Below are 19286 nucleotides of genomic sequence, written 5' to 3'. Positions count from 1 at the left end.
GAAACGAGAACGGGCTGAAATGATAACCAATCATTCATCCCTGCCGTTAACAAGCAAAAACGACAGTAGCAAATAAAAAGGTAAATATACCGTTTTTGGCATGCCGAAAGCAAGAGAGACATTCGATTAACAAAATTGTACTGAATTTGAGAAAGTGTCTGTTAGTTTCTAGAACATTGTACGTATATGTTGTATTATTTTATTATTGTGCTTCGTAATGAGTAACCGTAACTAAGCAGAAAGACTTTCATGACACGGGCGCCTCTCCCCCGACTGGTTGCGCTCCCTAGAGACGTTTTTCTTAACTTCCGAAACAATAATATTGCAGTTTTTACAGAAATCGTCCTATTAGATTCGTACCCTGGATCGTTGTGGTCTTCATTTAAGACGTGTAGTACTTCATAAATGACAAGACGACCACATTCAAACATGTCTAAATATGCCCTGGATACCTTTAGGACACTAATTCCGTTAAGGACACTTTGTATCGGGGAAGAGAAACGTAACAGCCGATTGTAACTTCTGGCCCGTACCTTGCCACGGCTCTCTTACTAGCGTTTCTAGGGTTAGAGATTTGGCCGCTTGTCAAGTAACGCACTCGTACGTTGAAATGAACCGCACTCGTTCGACGAACAAAGCGGCCATGTTTCAGTCTAGTGGCTGCTCTATCATTCCATCACTGTCAGGCTTTTATTGGGCATTTGAAACAATTTATTCTTTACCGAAGTGCTGTAAAACCACTATCCAGATATTAGCCAATGAGCAACACTTTTGAGGTTAATTTAGAACTTCATACACGCAAATGCTTTTCCGTTTCCTCTCATACCCTTCCCACTTCCCCACCCTTCTCTTGCGCTCTAAATATACGGCATGCAACTAATTGGATCTGACCACTGTGGTCTGCGTTGAAGGCCCCTAATTGGAGTACGACTGCCAGAATTCTGACAGCAAGCTTTGAGCGTGATGGCGAGGGGCAGACGGAATTTCGAAACTCCGTCCGTCGCGAATGCTGTTGTAGCACTCGGCTCGCGCTTTAAACTACCGCCCACAAAGTGCAGCGCCAAAGTAAGTGCGATCGAAACGGGAGGGGGAAATATTTGAGGAGCGTCTCGACGATGTTGCGAGTGGATGTTGTCGCAGAGCTTGTCGAGACCACGGTTATTGATCGTTTCTTTTCGCGGCGAAGTGATACGTGTGGGCTGCTATTATAATCTGACACGCACATTGGGCTAGCTAATAAACCTCGATGAACTCCAAGGATCTTGAAATTCATGACAATTATCTCCACGCAGAAAAAGAAGCGTTGTAGCAACCATTTTTTTTTCTGTTTAAATTTTATCATTTGCATCGGTAACCAGCTAGCTTCGTGGCACCTGTGGTATAGAAAATATTGTCCTAGAGTTATGCACCCTAAAAAAAAGGTGTAGCTTTTACACCCCTTGTCACAAATTTGACACCCCAAAACTTCAGTTCGACGTACAGCGCAATAACATCGAAATGACGGCAGCAACTTTTACGAGAGGCTTGATGACGGTTGGATATAACATATTCAACAGCTAAAGTACTTATCAAAGACTTCAAAAGAAAATCACTGAGGTTTTCGCAGTAGGGCCAAGAAAACCCCGATAACTTTTTTTGCATTGAGTCATATGTGCATTAGATATTTTAATAAGTTGTACAACTCGGCTATCAAGCCGCTCGTGAAAGTTGGTACCTTCGGTTCAACCTCAGTGCGCTGTATGTCGAACTGAAGTTTTGGGGTGTCAAATATGTGACATGGGGCGTAAAAGCTACACCTTTTTTTTTTAGAGTGTGGAAATTGTTATTACGTCTTGTTCAACGTCGAGAGACTTCACGTGCTTCGATATTATCTCCTCAAAAAGTCTTAGTTGCCATCATTGCCTTCTAACATTTAGATTGCTAAGGTTTATACATAACCGAACGTTTTGGTTGCTCCTCTCATATACATGAATAATTATTACAACCATGGAGCTAGTTATTAAGGCTTGTGCGACGACGAGAAGCCTCGAATATATGGAGACTATCTCTACGGAAAAAAAAGTCTTAGTTGTAAGTATCGTTTTATTCCGTCTAAATTTCCTTACTCACAGCGGTAACTGGATTGCTTGGAAAATCCCCTCGTAGATTATGACAAATTACAATCATTAGGCTAGCGCTTGCCTTGTTGGGCGTCGAGGAGCCCCGAATTCATAAAGATTATCCCGACAAAAAAATGTTACTTCCTCACAACATTACCCTCCTCTGCCTGAATTCGTTATGTTACGTTCTGTCGCTAACTGAGTTCACTGGCTGCTTCTTTCTTAAACAAAATATCGCACAGCAAAGTTACAAGGTGCGATACAAATGTTCAGGCACAATGAAAATGTTAAAGCACGATGAAAATTTTCGAGTACCTAGTTTTTAGCTCAGCTAACTCATACATGAACATCCCCCATGACTAGCTTTAATAGTTGGTTTCAAAAGGGGTGATTCGTGTTTCCGGTCAATATTTAAATTTTAATATTTAAAACACAAAAATGAACCTGATTTCTTCGTCAGAAAGTTGAGCCAGGCATCATAATACCAATACATGAAAATTTGGAGTATTTGAGGTTTAGAAACAAAAGCGACTAACGTAATACGTAAAGTATACTAACTTAGCATGCTTTTCAATATGGAAAATACTTGAAACATAGCATGAGCTTGAGTGCACCATATAACTACCGGTCTGCCTGTTGTTACTTTGTCAATCCCGCGGCTATAAGTTAAAAACAAATATCTATAAACATCGATGAAGAGTGTCCCGCGATATTTATCTATTCAATATTGTACTATTCAATTATTAAATTGTTATCTGTTGAATATTTAATTGCAATGCACGGTGAACTAGAAACGCAATAATGTGTCAAGTTTGTTGCCCGGGGGGTTGTTGAATTTTAGCGACGATCGATGGTTGAGCTGTTTGTGAAATCGGACTGGTTGAATTACGATCGAACAATTTGGTAGAAGTGATGCATTTGGAAAAGTAGGGTTGAGGCATGATATCTCAGTGGAACTGGTATAGAAACATACCATTACTAAATATTATTATTTTATATAAAATAAGCGCGTTCAGTTGCGAATGAGATTCTCACGTTATTTGGGGTACTGTTTTTGTCAAAGTTCGAGTCCGGTGCCCAAAGAAAAACTGAAGCTCTTTAACGGTGCACTTACCAGTGATAGTAAAGCTCAAGATACACCTGAAAAAAAAAAACTGGTTTTTAAGTTATTCCTGGAGCTTCTGTTTGGGTTCCCTGGGTATATCACAGATGCCTCTAAACGTCTTCACGTGTGGGCACTTTTTGTTTACAAACTCTCAAACAATATATGCATTACGTGAATTTAAGTTGAACAGAAGTACTCCACCGCTCGCAATTTCTTTAACTCTGATACACGTAAAACCAGAAAACGTGATTCATTTAATAGAATATCCAAGTACTTCGTCATTCAATACTTCGTAACAATAATTACATCAAAGGACACCTCAGTTCCATCGATATTCCATCATTGAATATCCACTGCGCACGCTAAATTCGCAGGGAAGATTTTATTTATTCAACGGTCAGTTATTTTAGTTTGAATTCAAGACCGCCTGTCATTTCAGTAAGCTTAAGGTCAACGTTACGGTTTCTGAAGTCCTAAGATTAGTGGTTGTTTCCAGACACGTTAGCTTAACCGAAGAGTCTTGGAGTAAACACGTTAAATTTTAAACAAAAATGTACACACTACGAAATATATTATTGTTTATGAAAGCCGTTTTAAGTATGAATCGAAGTGCTTAATCTGTATATTTGGTTTATTTATCCATCTGCTCTGGAATATATAGTTATCTTGAATCCTAAGATTCATTGTTAAAACAAAAAGGTCGCTCCCGGTACATGTCTAACATGATAAGAGCCATTGCCATGCCGCAGTGGTTCATTCTGCCGAATATGAAAAAAAGTACCGAGCAATCGTCTTCCATTTCAAGTCGAGAAACCATAGCTCACGCGTGAAAACCCCTGGCAAACCCGCGGCGCTTTTGTAGAACAGTTTCTATTGATCGGGCGCCTTGCCTCTTTCTTGTCTCACGTCCGCTTCGCCTAGCGAGGTCTTTTTTCGGGTTCCTCTCTCCCTCTTTTCCCTTCCGCCTTCTCCCAAGTCGTTCTGCTCCTTTCGCGAATCGCAACCGCGTGAAATACCGCCATCTTGCAGAGGGAATGGAAGTAACAACATCGGCGACTGGGGAAGGGAGAAAAAAAAAACATCGCGAGAAGGTGTAAAAAACCCACGCGAAAGAAAAAAGACCAAGAGCAAAAAAAAAAAAAAAAAAAAAACTAGACCAGAGCAAGAACTGTTTTTCATGTTCTACATTCTCTTACTCAAGAATGTTTTTCTTTTCTTATTTATTGTTCTCACCAGGTCTGCTGCAGTCCTCGTGGACTGTTTTTCAGTCACCTAATTTATGATACCTAATCCCTGATGTATCGAGGGTTAGTGGAGACAGTTATATCTGCACATTTAATCATAAAGGGTGCTTTAAAAATTAATTGAATATTCTTTTCGCCTTCACTACAGCGACTCAACCTGCTTTTCAGATAAAACTGCCTGATGCTAATCATTTAAAAGTATTTTGTTATTACATTTACGCATTTCCAAACCTTTAAAATGGCATGTTTATTTCATAGCTATACTGTGACTTTACTGAGGCACCGTCGCTTTTAATTCTTTTACCAATATATCATTAGCTGGGTGCAGAAATTGCATAAATTAGACTGGTAAATTACACGTACAGTCTTTGCCAAAAGTGCTGAACCCACCGCGCCCGCGGCCGGAGCGAGCCGTCACTCCCGTGCGACGGCGCTGCTACCATCAGCACTCTATGGCTGAGAGGTCTTTGAGACTGAGGGGAACTTGGCTCTTGCGTCGCTCTCGTTTTGAAATGTCTGATCATGACCCATGTAATGAGCAGATAGGAGAGTAGCTAAATATAGTTACTCGTTACTCTCTCAAAAAGAAACTAAATATGGTTACTCATAAGCGATTCTCAAAAGGAACGCGTTACTTTACCTCAAAATAACGAGTTACTTTTTTCTTAACTTTGACGACAGAATACAAAACTGCTTTTGTTTCATGGTTTTCTGTTTTATTTTCAGCAGTCGATGCACGTTAGCAGTAGCTGCCTCTGGCAGGTTTCATCAGTTTTGTTTCTCCGCTTCCTTGAGAATACATCTACGGCGTCGCTAAAGAGTCATTCTGCTGACGCGCTCGAAGGAACGGCAGGGCTGTGCTTCGGGAAGAGCTGGTGAATCTTGGATTCCCCTCTCTCGGTTGTTCACTCTATATATATATATTATTGTTTTGCATTGATTTTATATTTGCGGCAACGTGAGCTAGCTCTTGCGATTTGCGAATTCAACTTCGTTTAATGTAAGAGAGTTTTAGAACAGCGTACTCAAAAATTTTGCGAACGCAAACGAAAAAAAAAAAAAAATGCTTCGTCGCCACTGGCCTTCAGCCGGGTCCAAACCTTGTTTTGGATTGTCGCGTGACGACAACGCGTTCTCTTGCAAAGTGATAGGTGTGCTATTCTAAAATACGTTATTCTGTCTGTTGAATTTCTCTTACGTAATATCAGCTGTCATTGCCACGGTTTACTGTTCTCGGATGAAACGGAGCTGCCAGCTTAAATTCACGTGTTGACCGTCAGATGGCACTGCATCATTTGATGTTGTTAGCAACATCAAATGATGTTTCTAAGATTATAATTTGATGTTAGTTTGATCCCTCGAAAAAAAGGTTCATTTTATTTTTGTTTTTGGCTTTTATATTTACCTCTTGTTTTTTTATCCCCCTTTCGTTGTCCGTCATGCAATAATGGAGTACTGCCATTCTTTCTTAGTTTGAGATTTTCCCACGCTGATTTATGTGATTTCAATGACATTTTATTTCTTGTCCACTTCAAGAAAATACCAGCTAATAGCAGACCCCAAGGAATGACGGAAGAAAGATACAGAAACTATTTTGTTTCTAGCTTTTGAAAGTCGCGTGAGTTGAAGAAGATGGGAAAGCAATCATCTTTTGACCATTGTTCCGAGTGGAACGACTTCTTCGAGTTTAGCCTAGTACGACACTTGATCGGTGCCATTAGATGCGTTTATGGTTTCTACCGTTGGCGATAGCTCTTTATCGTGGAAATCCGTAATGATTTATCTGCTTTGTTTTTACTTTTGAGGATTATTTTTCAAATATATAAAAATATGACTAAGGGACTGGGAAACGTGTAAAACGTTTCACGGGAAACATAAGCTGATGATCCATATAATGCAAGCAAGTGGTATGTCCCCTTCCCAACTCTAAACATGTGGAGAACATGGGCTCGTATTTATTTTTGTAAGAACTGCTTTGCTACACAGCTTGAACTGGAAAGTTTCCTATTAAAATATTATTGAGCTACCGCCTGACTAAAATCACAATTGACATGTAAATTAAAGAGACAAACGATTTGCCGAGGAAGAAATCGATAGAAGCGAGTTTATATTTTATGTAAAAAACATATGTATGAATTTTTTGTTAAAATCTGCTTGTCCTAGGCTAGTCGTCATCAATAGTTTTCTTCTCGTGAGTATGTTACCAAGTCGTGATTATCCAGTATCAATTTCATAACCAAAACAATTTTTCTTAGTAACAACTTCAGTCTCCCTTGACATTAATTTTTTAACTGACTTTGGGCACTAGAAAATGACTAAGAAATATATTTTGGATTTTATTTTAGGCATTACCTCTAATAAGATTTTATTTTAAGGGCATTACCTCTAATAATATAGACTCTCCTCTCCGCAAGATGATATGGGCACTTTTCATCCGAAATAGTGAATACTGCTATTATTTTGGTCATTTATGAACACACGTAGAAAATTACAGATTTGCTAAGCTTCGTATTCGGTATACTAAGACAGGAGTTAAAACTTTTTTTTGCTATGGGTACGTTTAAAGGAGCTGCTCGAGGATCAAACGTCACAGCATTTTGCGTGGTGGTTGGAAGTGAGCTAGTTAGTTTCTTAATAATCAATTGAACTGTGCTCCTGGGTTTTCAATATTAGAGTGCACCGAGGCTGGAAAAACCGGACACACATAAAGTTAGGAATAACACGAAACGACCCTGAGACTAACAATACAATAATAATAGTATTATTAATAATTGTCCAGTGTGTAGGCTTAAACAGCCGCTTGGACATGCAGTTTTGACAGAAACAAGTCAGCGCTCAGTTATCATCTGTAGTGTTTTTATTTTAGTTTCAGTGTCCTTCAATCTTAAGCACTTACTAATGAAGTTATATCAAAGGAATTTTCCTTCGGTGGAAATCTTGAATAAAAACAATGAACTTGGGATGAAACAATGGGATGTTTTCACATGGGGTGCGGAGAGGGGGAGGAAGATTCTGGGAAGGGGGGGGGGGGCGGCTAGACTGAGGCCCCATAAGCACCCCCCCCCCCTAATCCCCCCTCCTGTGGCTACGCCTCTGTCCACGTTATATGTTCTGTTTTCTACTCCGGGATCAAAATAAAAACGTAAAAAACAAAAACAGCTTGACACATAGGAAAAAAAGATAACATAACACCGCCGTTTCATAACCAGCGCATCATAAAACTATCATTTACTTTCACTTCTTTTCTTCGTCATCTTTACTTTGAACTATACACATCCGAACGGCAGGTACTCTCACTACACTGAGAAAGCCTTGAGCACTCGGACAGAGGTGACTGTAGCAGTTAAACTTTGCCAATTTCTGACTCAAACTTTTAAGTTTTGCTGATATAGTTTGTTGCAATGCTCTAACAAATCAAACACGTACTTGTAGAACGTTTGATTGTTGTTTTTACAAATATAATTTATTGAGCTTATTCATATCCTTAAATGTAACTGTGCACGCATTTCGCGCTCCCTGTATCCTCTTTTCCCTCGTCGTCTCTTCTCTCTCGCTCTTCGTCGGGACCCTCTCGAGCTATGTGCTCTCGGGAGAGGGAGCTTTCATGTTTATCCTGCCGCGGAGCCGGGGCTCTCGAACGGTGGCCGGTATCCCCGCTGCGCGCGCGGCAGACTCCTCGTTCCAGGAGTCCGGCTGGGATGTGGCTTCGCGGAAACGAACAATCGAACTAGCGAACAGTTCTTTTCGCGTGCATTCAAAGTAAAAAAAAAAGAAACTAATTTGCAAAGAATTTTAACTAATCACCTTTGCTACGTCCACCTCACCCACGATATCGCAGGTATACTAACAACAACTATCTACCGACTCCCACTGAACTGTCAGCCCAGGTCGTCGCACTCGATAAATCGCATGCACGGTAGCGAGCTTAGCTGCCCCAGTGTTTCACTCCGTGTTAGGTTAGGATGGACCGCCGGGCACGCTGCGCTCTACCTCATCAACTCATCATGTGTGCGTTTCGGGCGATTCACTACACGCTTCACTTGTCGTCCATGCGCCTCTCCAAAATGTCACGTGACTCTCCCACGGCATTCGATTGGCTTCGGATTGGCTTACAGGGTCCTGTGCAGTCCATATTATGTGAAACCATGTACAGCATGGCTAATCGATCCCCGAATTCCACCATCGAATTCCAACATCCCCCGGCCTGCCTATGGTGGGACTGTGCATTTACTAGCTTACTGCGGCTCTAGCTAGCTATATGCGTGTCGATATCCGAATTCTCAAGCGCGCTCGATCGATACGAGCATTTTGATCGATTTAACCTTTTGCCGTGCTAATTACGTTTGCAACGTCGACGTAGATTAGCCGATGCATGCTGGCTGGGGGTTGCCACTTCCCTAATTAGTTTCGAACCCTGGGCCGCAGATACATTTTTTCCTTCTTTTCCACGACTCTCGAGTGATTCGATTAGGGCACCGATAATTAGTGGTCAAGCACGAGTCTGCGAGTTGAGTAATAAGCTTTGACTTTAGCTTTCCTTCTACTTTTTGTTTTGTAGCCACAGAGGTAAACGCGGTTTTGGCGGAGTAGCTCCTCAACTCCAACAGCTCGTGGATAAATCTTGCATATTTAGTATTTGCTGTGCTTTTTTGGGGGGGTTCTGAACACATGGAGTGATTTGTTTTGTAAGATATATTCTTTTTTTTTTGTTTTTGTTTTAGCAGTTTAATTCAAAATGTTATGCAGAATTGTAAATGAGTATATAGAAAACGACCTTTGTCTGCCATATATTGGTTTCTTGATCTAAAACTTTCTTTTTTTCTAAAACGCACTGAACAGCAATATTGCAAATAATAAAAACGAATATTTCTGCGGAAATAAGCTTCCCAATATTTTAGGCGAGTTGCGTGATTAGCGTGTGCCCTTGTGCGGATATTAATTGGAAATGTTACTGCACGTTTTTAATTAAAGTGTAAACTTACGTCTTGTCCAAATTTTCTTTTTCGAATATTTCGTTTTTCTGACAGTAGCTACGTTCTAGCAAATGCACCAAAGCACGAGGTGAACATGCCCTTCTTGAATGAAAACAAGCAAACTGGCAGAGGCTAGTGTGGAAATTCATGTTCACATACATATTTGGGCTGCATCTGTCAACTCCAACGTCTCTTGTATCTCTTGCTGGTCCATAACTCCATTGAAATGATACAGGCGTGCGCATTAATAGTGCAAATATTTTGTTCTTACAGAAGCTAACTAAGACGTCGCAAGCAGAGCCGTGCATAGAGAGAGTTTGGTCAATGGGAGGCGCGGGCAGAGATAGGGCGTGCATCAGACTCGAAAAGAGGGCTTGGCATGCTCTCTTGGCCAACTAGAAGCCGAAAAGAATCCCCTAGCGGTGGTAGCGAGAAACAGTTCTGATCAAAGGTATATGTTCGTATATGGTTTTAATAAGCGCGTAAGAGTGAAGTGTAGTAACTCTTTGTGGTTGAAAATAGGGTGCACGTGATGTTTCGATCATGATCATGCAGAAAGATGAAAGAAACGAATGTGCCGCTCAACTCTGTTTTGCTCTGACAGAGTGTGGCCGCTCGGACGGCAGATTCCCGGCCCTCGGCGCTTGGCCTAAGGATTATGTCGATCGTTCTGCTAGTCGCACTCTTCCACCCTCATTTTGGATGAGCGTTATTGAAATATCACGTGTACCGTATTTTCAGCCACCGAGAGTTACTCCGATGCACTTATCAGGTTTGTTTCTCGCGACCAGCGCCAGGGTAATATTTCCGGCTTCTGGTTTGTCACATTCGAATTTCTGAAGACGCCCTGGAACACGCCCAGCCCGTTTTTGGCCAATGGCGCCTCCTCATTTGTCTCCTATACTTCCCATCCAATGGCCAAATTCTCTACATATACGGCCCTGGTCGCAAGCGCCCTAAGCGCGGGTCGTCTGGATAGTGGAGGTACCAGGATAGGCCACCCGACAAACTAAAAAAAAAGAGAAGCAAGCAAGTATCACAAGGTGACACCGCGACTGTTAAGTAACGAAGGATTTTGTTAGAAATAAGTAAGATTTCTTTTAGAAAAGTCTATCTTTCTACAGTTGCGTCGGCATCATTTTTTTTTATCTGCCTATGTTTGTGTCCACATTTTTGGGCGTTTGTTCGCAGACCCGCGGCAGGTGGTGAGGGCGTGAACGGGGAGTCGTCTTGTTCTCTCAAGCGCGGGGGGGCTTCGAGCAGCCGCGGCGCTCGGCGGAGAAAAGTCGGACCCCGGTCGTTAACAAACGGATCCGGCTTTTGAGATCAGGCAAATTCGGCTCTTGAGACTGGGGACTAAAGTACGGGGTTTTAATTTTGGGAGTTCTGTAAATTATTGTTGACTTGTTGTCGTTCTGTTTTGAAATAAACGTGGCCACACTGGCCATCGTAAACCAACCAACGTCGCAATGTGTCCAGCGGGATTGAACAACTTTTAGTATTTTTTTTATTATAAACTTCCCGGGGGACTTGCATCGGGCGAACGTCATCATAGATCGTCACCATCCTGACCGGCCCCCTCTGCCCTCTCCCCACGGAAAGTTGACTGCGACCCTTAGAGAAGACTGGGCAAGTTGCAAAAGGCTTTTAGAAAAAAAGATAAGGCAGGAAAATGACGGAAGTTGTGTAAAGACACGGTGGTGCTTCTTAGGAATGACGATATTCGACATGAGCGTCCGCTGCGTTTCTAAAAAACGGAATCGTGCTTATGACTGTTTGATCGATATATGAAAATTGAGCTTCAAATGTGTATAGGACGAATAATCGCTTGAAACGTTTCCCTTCAATAATAATTTTGTTGTCGGGAATGTTAATTACAATAGATAGAGCTGCTTGTAGGCACCCGAAACAATTGGTTTTATGTCTTGTATCCCAAGAGTTGCATGTCGTAACGTTACATTCGGAGATTTGTAACGACTCCTACATTCCGAATGAACGACTTCACTTGCGCAACCGTTATATTTTATAGCCTTTTCTTACTCTCAGAATTGCCAATCGTTGGTTTTTTATTTGTACCATTCTTTTCATGAAATAAAGTGGTTCTGGCTGCACCCTCCGCCGAAAAGGCTGTTAACGATGCAGATGAGTTAAACGGCACTGCGCCTCGCAGTCTGTCGTCTGAAAGTCTTGGCTCGAATGGGAATTGCGGTTTGTTTTCATTTTTATTCCGGTTGAAAAAGGCGTCATTTTACTGCCGTTTTTGTCCGAACACGAATGATTGTTCTCACTTTTTTTTTTAACCTAAACACCAAGATATATCATTCCACCCGGGCAGCAAAAGGCTTAACCAGCTCTTTCGTAACTAAAAGTTATGACGCAACCCCTTTCTCGTGTGTTTCTCTTGATGCTGCGGCGACTTTAGTTTTTTCGCGACCCGCAACGACTGCTTATGACATGTTTGAAGGATTGCATAAAAGGATCAAGATGAAAAAGAACGTATATTTTTGCCTGAAAAATAAGTTTTTTCGACGTTTTCCTTTTCTTTTTTGTGCGCATCAAACATTAGAAGCACAAAAAGAAAGCAGAACAATCATTCGGCTTAAATACATCTTGTTTCGTGAAGTATCTAAAAGTGCTGCATAGCGTATTGCACATTGCATCATTCCTTTTCCAGGTAGCATGTCAGAGAAAGGCTTAACTTTGTGGTAGTTTAACGATCGTCGGTCCTAACTTGGGCCTAATACGGCATTACCCCAAGGCGTCAGTTAGTGACAGAATATATTTGTTTCGCGCTACTCTATTTTTAGAGCGCAGCTTTTAGGCGCCCATTTCCGGCTTGAGCGGCGTCGCCGCCGTCGTCGTCGGCGTGAGCGCGCGGTGCATAATAGGACATTTCCCACAATGCACCGCGCGGGGAGGAGGATGATGCGAGGTGGAGGGGAAAAGGAGGGGAGAAGGGGAGGGGGACGGAAGAGGAGGAGGGGGAAGGGGAGAGATGAGGAGGAGGGAGGGAGGGGGAGGAGAGAAGAGGAGGGAAGGATGAGCGGAGGAGGTGAAGGGGGAGGAGGAGGAGCAGCGAGGATGAGGAGGCAAGGAGGAGGAAACAGGGGTTTACTTTCCCCTCAGTACCCTTCCATCCCCCTCCTCAAGAGCTGCGCTCTAATTCGGCATTGCAGATAGATGTAAACGGCTTCCATATTTCTTCTCTGGAAGGAATAACGAAACTAAACCGCATTACGCTTTACTGGAGGCGGAACATGTATATACTTTTTTTTTTTTTAACTTACAGGGTCCGTTGCTGGTCTAAAGTGTGCGCTTGTGTTTGGACGGAACAACGTTAACGCCGGCACAACGACGACAAGAGCGGTCAATCGGAAACCGTTGGATGTCAAGAACAACAGCCAATGGAAATTAAGGGGGAAGTGGAGGCGAAGAGTTGATGGCATTGTTCGCTGCACTCGCCGCAGCGGGAAAGGGAAAATACGCGCACGTTCGGATGCCAAGGGCGGGAGACGTAAAAAGTTAATTTTGGTGGTATTTTTGGCAGGACTCTAGGAGGCACCCTTTGTCATTTTGTAGAGTTCTCATTAAAGGCCGCTGTACAAACGGGACGTTCTGCAGGGAAGAACCTTCTCTCCCGAAGCTGGAGACGGGGAGGGAAAGGGCCAGCGTTGGGTGGAAAGGGCGTCTAGAGAAGGGGATTAGCCTCGGGGCGAGGCCATCCTCTCGAGAGGGAGTGGGGACGGAACATAGCTGCCGTTGGGGTTCCGGCTACCAGGTGGAAGATAAGCTTGTCAAACGGCGACCTCGGATGCGAGGACGGGCACTTCAGAGAATTTGAAAATAGCTGCTTGATTAGCTGGACGACCCAGTGCGGTCTACTGGCTCAAGAAGGTGAATCGGATGAAGAAAACTCGTTTTGCTCCAAAACTCTAAAAGCATTCTGAAACGTGAACACTTGCCACAAATAAAAATAACACATACATGAAGAACTACGAAGGCACCTAAGCTTTTTCCTATGATGTGAAAATGCGCGAGCATTACAGGCAGAGTTATGTTGGCACAACTTGCAATAAAGAAAAAAAAATTATGTCGGCGCAACTAGGCGCAACGAATAGCGCGCTAGTTTCACGATCAAGAGGGCCTAGCTTCGAAACCGGGCAGGGGATGATTTTTTCTCGTGTTATTTTTTTATTTCGTTTATTTTTTTTTGTTTGGTCACGTGACAATAAAAATCACATGAACAGAATTTTTTTTTGGCCACGTCGCCAGAGATTTTTTTTATTATTATTACTTCTCCTTTTCTTCTGTCTTTTTTTTTTCCTTTTTTTCGGTTTACGCTCCCTTTTGCAAAACTCTTTGCACCTATTTCGCGTTACATTAGCGTTAGCCAAATCATTTTATTTATGGCAGGGAATTCTGCCGTACGTATCTTATGTTACTATTACCAACCCTGGCTTACAATACGCATAGAGAATTTCGTCCGGCAACCAGTTTGGGAATGACGAGGCCAAATTTGTGTTATAATTTTTTTGAGGTACAAGCATAATTTCGGCCTCGTTATCCGTCGGTCTCTATGATTGGCTCTTCAAGTATCTTTTGGGAAGGCAGACGACTGGCATTTTTAGTGTGCACGTGTGTCGACCAGAGTGAACATTGCTGAAGCGCCTCCAGTGTGATTTTGGCCGTAAATAACTGGAGGCCCCGGGCAAACCCACCCAATGTAGAAAAGTATCTACCTTTCTCGTTTCATAGAGAGCTATGAAAGCGACGAATCCCAGCCGAGTCAAACTAGAGGCTTGCAAACGCAATCGTGTTGGCAATAGCTCCAAGGAGTTTGTATGACCCTCTCTGGCAGTGTGCAGAGGGTAAAGGCACGGAGGTAATATATGCTTTCGCCTAGTCACCTCGCAAACGGTTGGGTATTGGCTGCAGAGATCCATTTCGCTTTGTTTTATTACCGGGATTATAGCTTGATTTCTGTGTTCCTAATTTCACAGACAGAACGAAATCGCTTTTCTCGTGTGGTGTCACGGCGGTGAGACTGAAATGAATCAGTGTACCGGAATTCGACGCTTGTGCTCGTTCTATAGCGCTTCTAAAAACCGTGTGATCACGGCTGTCCAATTAACGTCAACAATGCATAAACTGCAGTTACTTGTACTCGTATTGCATCGTGAGGGAACGACTATGACTGGGTAAACAGGAATAGGGAGAATGGGTGCGTGTGATTTGTTGAAGTTCGAATCAACAAATCAAGCTTCAACGAATGCGATAGTATTGCATTCACTGAACCAGATATGAGTTTTCAGACGGTATATACCTTCCAAGTATGCGATTCGTGTTCTGCCAGTGGTGCCTCAGCTAAATTAAAAAAGCAAAATCCACGTTGAAAAAAAAAAAAGTTTACGGTGACTCGAGCCGCTCCCGCGCCGAATCATGTTTCACGTAAGCGTAATCTTGGGGTCGATGCACGACGAGTTGTCTTCAATCATAAAAATAGTTTGATTACGATTATTGGCAGCGCTAAGAATTTGAAAGCCAAGCAGTGAAGACAACGGTGTTCTTAGAAATATTATATACATTTTATTTTACACTGTTTGACTACGCTGCCGTCGTTATGTTCTTGAATTATTGGCTAGCTTGTGGCGGACAGGGAAGTCTTGCAGGACCATATGATAGGACCTACACTAAACCTGCCGCACTTCATAAAATGTTAGTCCAATGCATACAAGCTTGTTCAAGGCGGACGGAGCGTTGCGCATCCGGCAAAGCGCATACAGTCGCTGCCCGCGGCGTTTTTTTTTTTTTTTTTTTTTTTTCGAGCAGCGGAATAATTTTTAGTCAAGCTGCAGGCCCCCTCTTCGGCGGGTTAAGCCGGATTAACGGAGGCGTCTCCTAATCCATTCTCCATGTTGTCCCCTCGGGGGAGGGCGGTAAACAGGTGGGGGAGGGTGGTGAAGGAAGGAAAGGAGGGCAGGAGAGGAGGAAACGCAAAAAAAAGTGGAAAGCGCGAACTGTACAGCGGCCTTTAAGCAAAAAAAAAAAACCTCCCAATCCCGCTCCCGTGAGGTCGAGGCAAACAGCTGGAATTAGAAATATTCCTTACTCTGCGGCGAGCGGAACCAGAAATACTTCACCATTGCTGTTCCACCCCTAAACATGTTTATTTTTCGTCTCCACGCAAGAGGAATACAGCTTGCTTTGGACCGCCCTTAATTCCGGAACTGAGATTTAAACGAAATATATCACGCATGAATCAAGGATCCAGCGGTGGAGCCTATTCCTAGCACATGCTTAGAGATTTTGCCCGAAAATTCCCGATGACTGCCAAACTGCCAGAAATCAGCATAACTTCTGGTCTAGATTAGCGAGCAAAGACCAAGATGAGCGGATTCTGCGCAATACAGTTCACGTTTGGCACTGACTTGTCTTCTTCGGGCTTTTTAAGGCCTTAAATTTACAAAAAGAAACCCGAATGGTGCCCCAAGAACTGCTCTGCTCGTGTTGATAATCTATATTTTCTATATTTTAGATGCCGCGTATCAATCAAATTAGATTAAAGAACATTTTAAAGTATTGCAGAAGGTAATTTAGTTTCTGTAGTTATGTAACTTATCGCGCCCCAAGTAAATAATCAAACGGGGTATCATATATTCATACGCACTTTGTAATCCTCCGTCTTTATTAATTCTATTTGAGACGTTGCACAAACTTTCACTTTAGCGTATTCTTGAAAAAATGATTTGTATATCTACCATTAAACGTAGGCCTGATGTGTTTGTGTAGAATAATTTTAGGATATCTACACCCTGCGGAATTGAGATTTGACATCTCGTTTTCGGTCCGAGAACTCGGAGAACTCGCGCGAATGAACTTGCACTGAAACTGGTGTGATAGCGGCCATTAAGCCTATAAAATTCTCGGTAACGATAAGTCTGTTTAAGGAAACAAATTACTGGTGCTAAATGCATTCTTTCGCGCCTATAATTGCAACGTTCGTGGTCATTTTGCTGGGAAATTGTATAGTGGCGCAGAGCATTAAATTAGCAAAGAAGGCACTGGGGCATATTAGTTTTTTCGCGTGGTACTTTGTGATGAAGATTATTTTTGTCAATGTGCTTCTGCGAGGAAGTATTTATTGTCGTTTTATATATTAATTTTAGTCGTTGTTTCTAACGCTGTTATAACCATATTTTCAGGACTGCATTGTGTACACGACGTATAGTCAGAAGAACATAATTTCTCCAGGAACGTTTCTTCTTGGTCTGCACCCGGCCATAGTCGGGAGGAAAAACCTTTGGCGATTTTGTTTTTTCTTGGGTGCACCTCACCTGCTTTATAGTCCCGACCGAACACAGCGGAGCTTCAAACATCTGCTTAATTAGCGCATAAAAAATGCTTGTAAAAATTCATCACTGCGCGCAAACGACGAGGAAACAAAGTAATAGAAGGACACTGGAGGAGCGCTGACTTTCAACTATACTTCGTCTCACCCAAGGATAGACTAAAGGTAAAAGCTACGGACCGCCAGATCCAATCACGAGCCACTTCGAAATTGCGTGGTATTTCGCTTCGATGCACGTCTCGGTGCCACCGTCTAGGATCACTAGTGGGTATTGGTGAACAGTAATTCGAATTAAACAGCACTGAGTGACTCATAAATTTTACATCGCAAAGAAAGCCACGACATGGAGACTCTTTGCAGTGCCCTCTAAAAATATCTGTGCGTCTACTTTCACGCACACCACTTGGAGAGCCAATCACCGCAACTTACGGAGGAAGCTCAGCCAGTGACGATGTGGAAGCATATGTTTAGACCAAAAACACAGTCTAATTTGTGACATTAAGCAATGCAAAATGTCACGCTTGCATTGCTTTTTGCTCTAAACATATGTTTCGGCAACGTCATTCGCTGAGCTGCCTCCCTAAGTTGCGGCTATTGGCTCTCCGAGTTGTGTGCGTGAAAGTACACTCTACGAAAAAATGGAGGAAAAAAGTAGCAACGGCGCGTCTTCCTCCCTTCTACCGACGCGCCCCCAAGCGGACACGAGAAAAGGGGAGGAACGAAACGTTTTTCTCCTTCTCCGGGCGGACGGGAGAAAGCTTTCGCCCTCCCGACTCATCTTCTTTCGGTTTCGTTTTTCGAGCAGGTCGCGCTCGTTGTTTAATAAATAGCTGTTGAGTTGATCGCGCTTCAGCGGCAGCGAAGGCCGTCAGTAATTCCGTCTTCTAGTCTAAACGTGCAGAACAATCCGGTTGCATTGACGTTTCTATCACTAATTTTATCAAACAAGCTAACGAAGCCGCTAGAAACAGCGAAGTTCCGGAGCAGTGCCAGCAGCGCCACGTACACTGGGTAGGATCTCCGTCTCCGGATTGCGCGACTCACGCGGCAAGGAACTACAGTAGCGAAACCACGCGGAACTGTGTCGACGTTTTCGACGTTATGGGAACCGCAGGAACTGCGTCCAAGACAGGCAGGTTTTGCTGCCGGCTGCCTGGGTGCCTTCCGTGCTGAGTTCGGTTCTGTTTTCCGATACCGAGTGCAACCGGCGTTCAACGTGGTTTTGTATTTGTGCGTGTCAGCAACATAGCTGCTACATCGTGATGGCAGTGTTCTGGGTTGTGAACAGAAGACTGGAATTATCGCCCATGTGACGTGTGTTCACGTGTCAGTGGTGTAACAACGAGGTGAGATGGCGTAAACTGTCGGGCATTGATGCCGCTCGTCGGGCCGTGATCGGAGGGGGCGGGGTGTCGCAGGCTTTACATTATATAGTTTAATACCACTTGAGGGGTTACGTGCAATCGATCAACGTGCAGATAGTCATGTTGGAACGCTGGTCTGAACAGTGTAAGCTCCTATCGTACAGTGGCCAATGTGACTGTCGGTTGTCTCGTCCCCGAGAGCCATTGCGCTCTGGGGCAAGGACAACAGTACGAAATCGTGACGGAAAGTACGTATATTTACAGTGTGTAATTTTAGCATTAAAAATAATACTAGGTAAAATAGAGAGAAAAAAAACTACCCTTTATTTTGCTGTTTAAATATACTACGGTTCCTGGAGTGACTGTCCTTCAAGTGGCGCGCTGGGATGAGCGCTAGACGTTTTCGAGCTCGCCACTGCGTAGCTCCGTACACTCAACACCTGCCGCAAGTCGCGGCTTTGACTGCATTCAAGTTTATCGAAAAGCGATTTCTCAGCCCGTGAAGCATCAATTCCAACTGGGTGAATATCCTCTCTACAAAGATTAATTCAAGACGGCAATTGCAGCTTTGCGCGAAGAGCACAAAGAGAAAAACAGACACAACAATAGAAATACAGGCTACGACGTGCCGTGCGGGGAAACAAACTCATGGCTTCGAACCGCATTGGAGCGGCTTGATTTATTGGCTTTCAAATAATTACGGCATGATCGAGCGTTTCCTTTTTAATAAGAGATTCATCCCCTGAGATACTCAAAATACTCTCAAACGTATGACATTGCTGGAAAAAAATCAAAATGCTGGGAATATTTTTTATTGCTTATTCAGTCACCGAAAAATTCCGTCCGTTCAAAACGACCAGTATAAAAGACGGAAACGCAGAGCTGGCTGTAGTGTTCGGGTTAGTATGGTGTTCTGTTGTATTGATATTTGTGTGCGCCGTGTATGTGCTCAATGTATGTTCACCTGATGCTTGTAATAAGCGTAATGTGTGTATCGTAGAGGACCCCCAGCGTAATAGTGGCCTGAGAAAATCAAATTATTTTTTGTAGAACATGAATTGGGCGGTACCTAGCGCCACCTAGCCTAGCTACTTGCAATTACTCTGCTTGACCCCGCCATCTGGTGGCTAGCGATGTAACCTTCTTTCACGCT

This window comes from Ixodes scapularis, unplaced genomic scaffold (assembly GCF_016920785.2).
Source record: "Ixodes scapularis isolate PalLabHiFi unplaced genomic scaffold, ASM1692078v2 PGA_scaffold3__209_contigs__length_174095766, whole genome shotgun sequence".
Lineage (NCBI taxonomy): Eukaryota > Metazoa > Arthropoda > Arachnida > Ixodida > Ixodidae > Ixodes > Ixodes scapularis.
Note: the sequence above shows the minus strand (reverse complement) of the source record.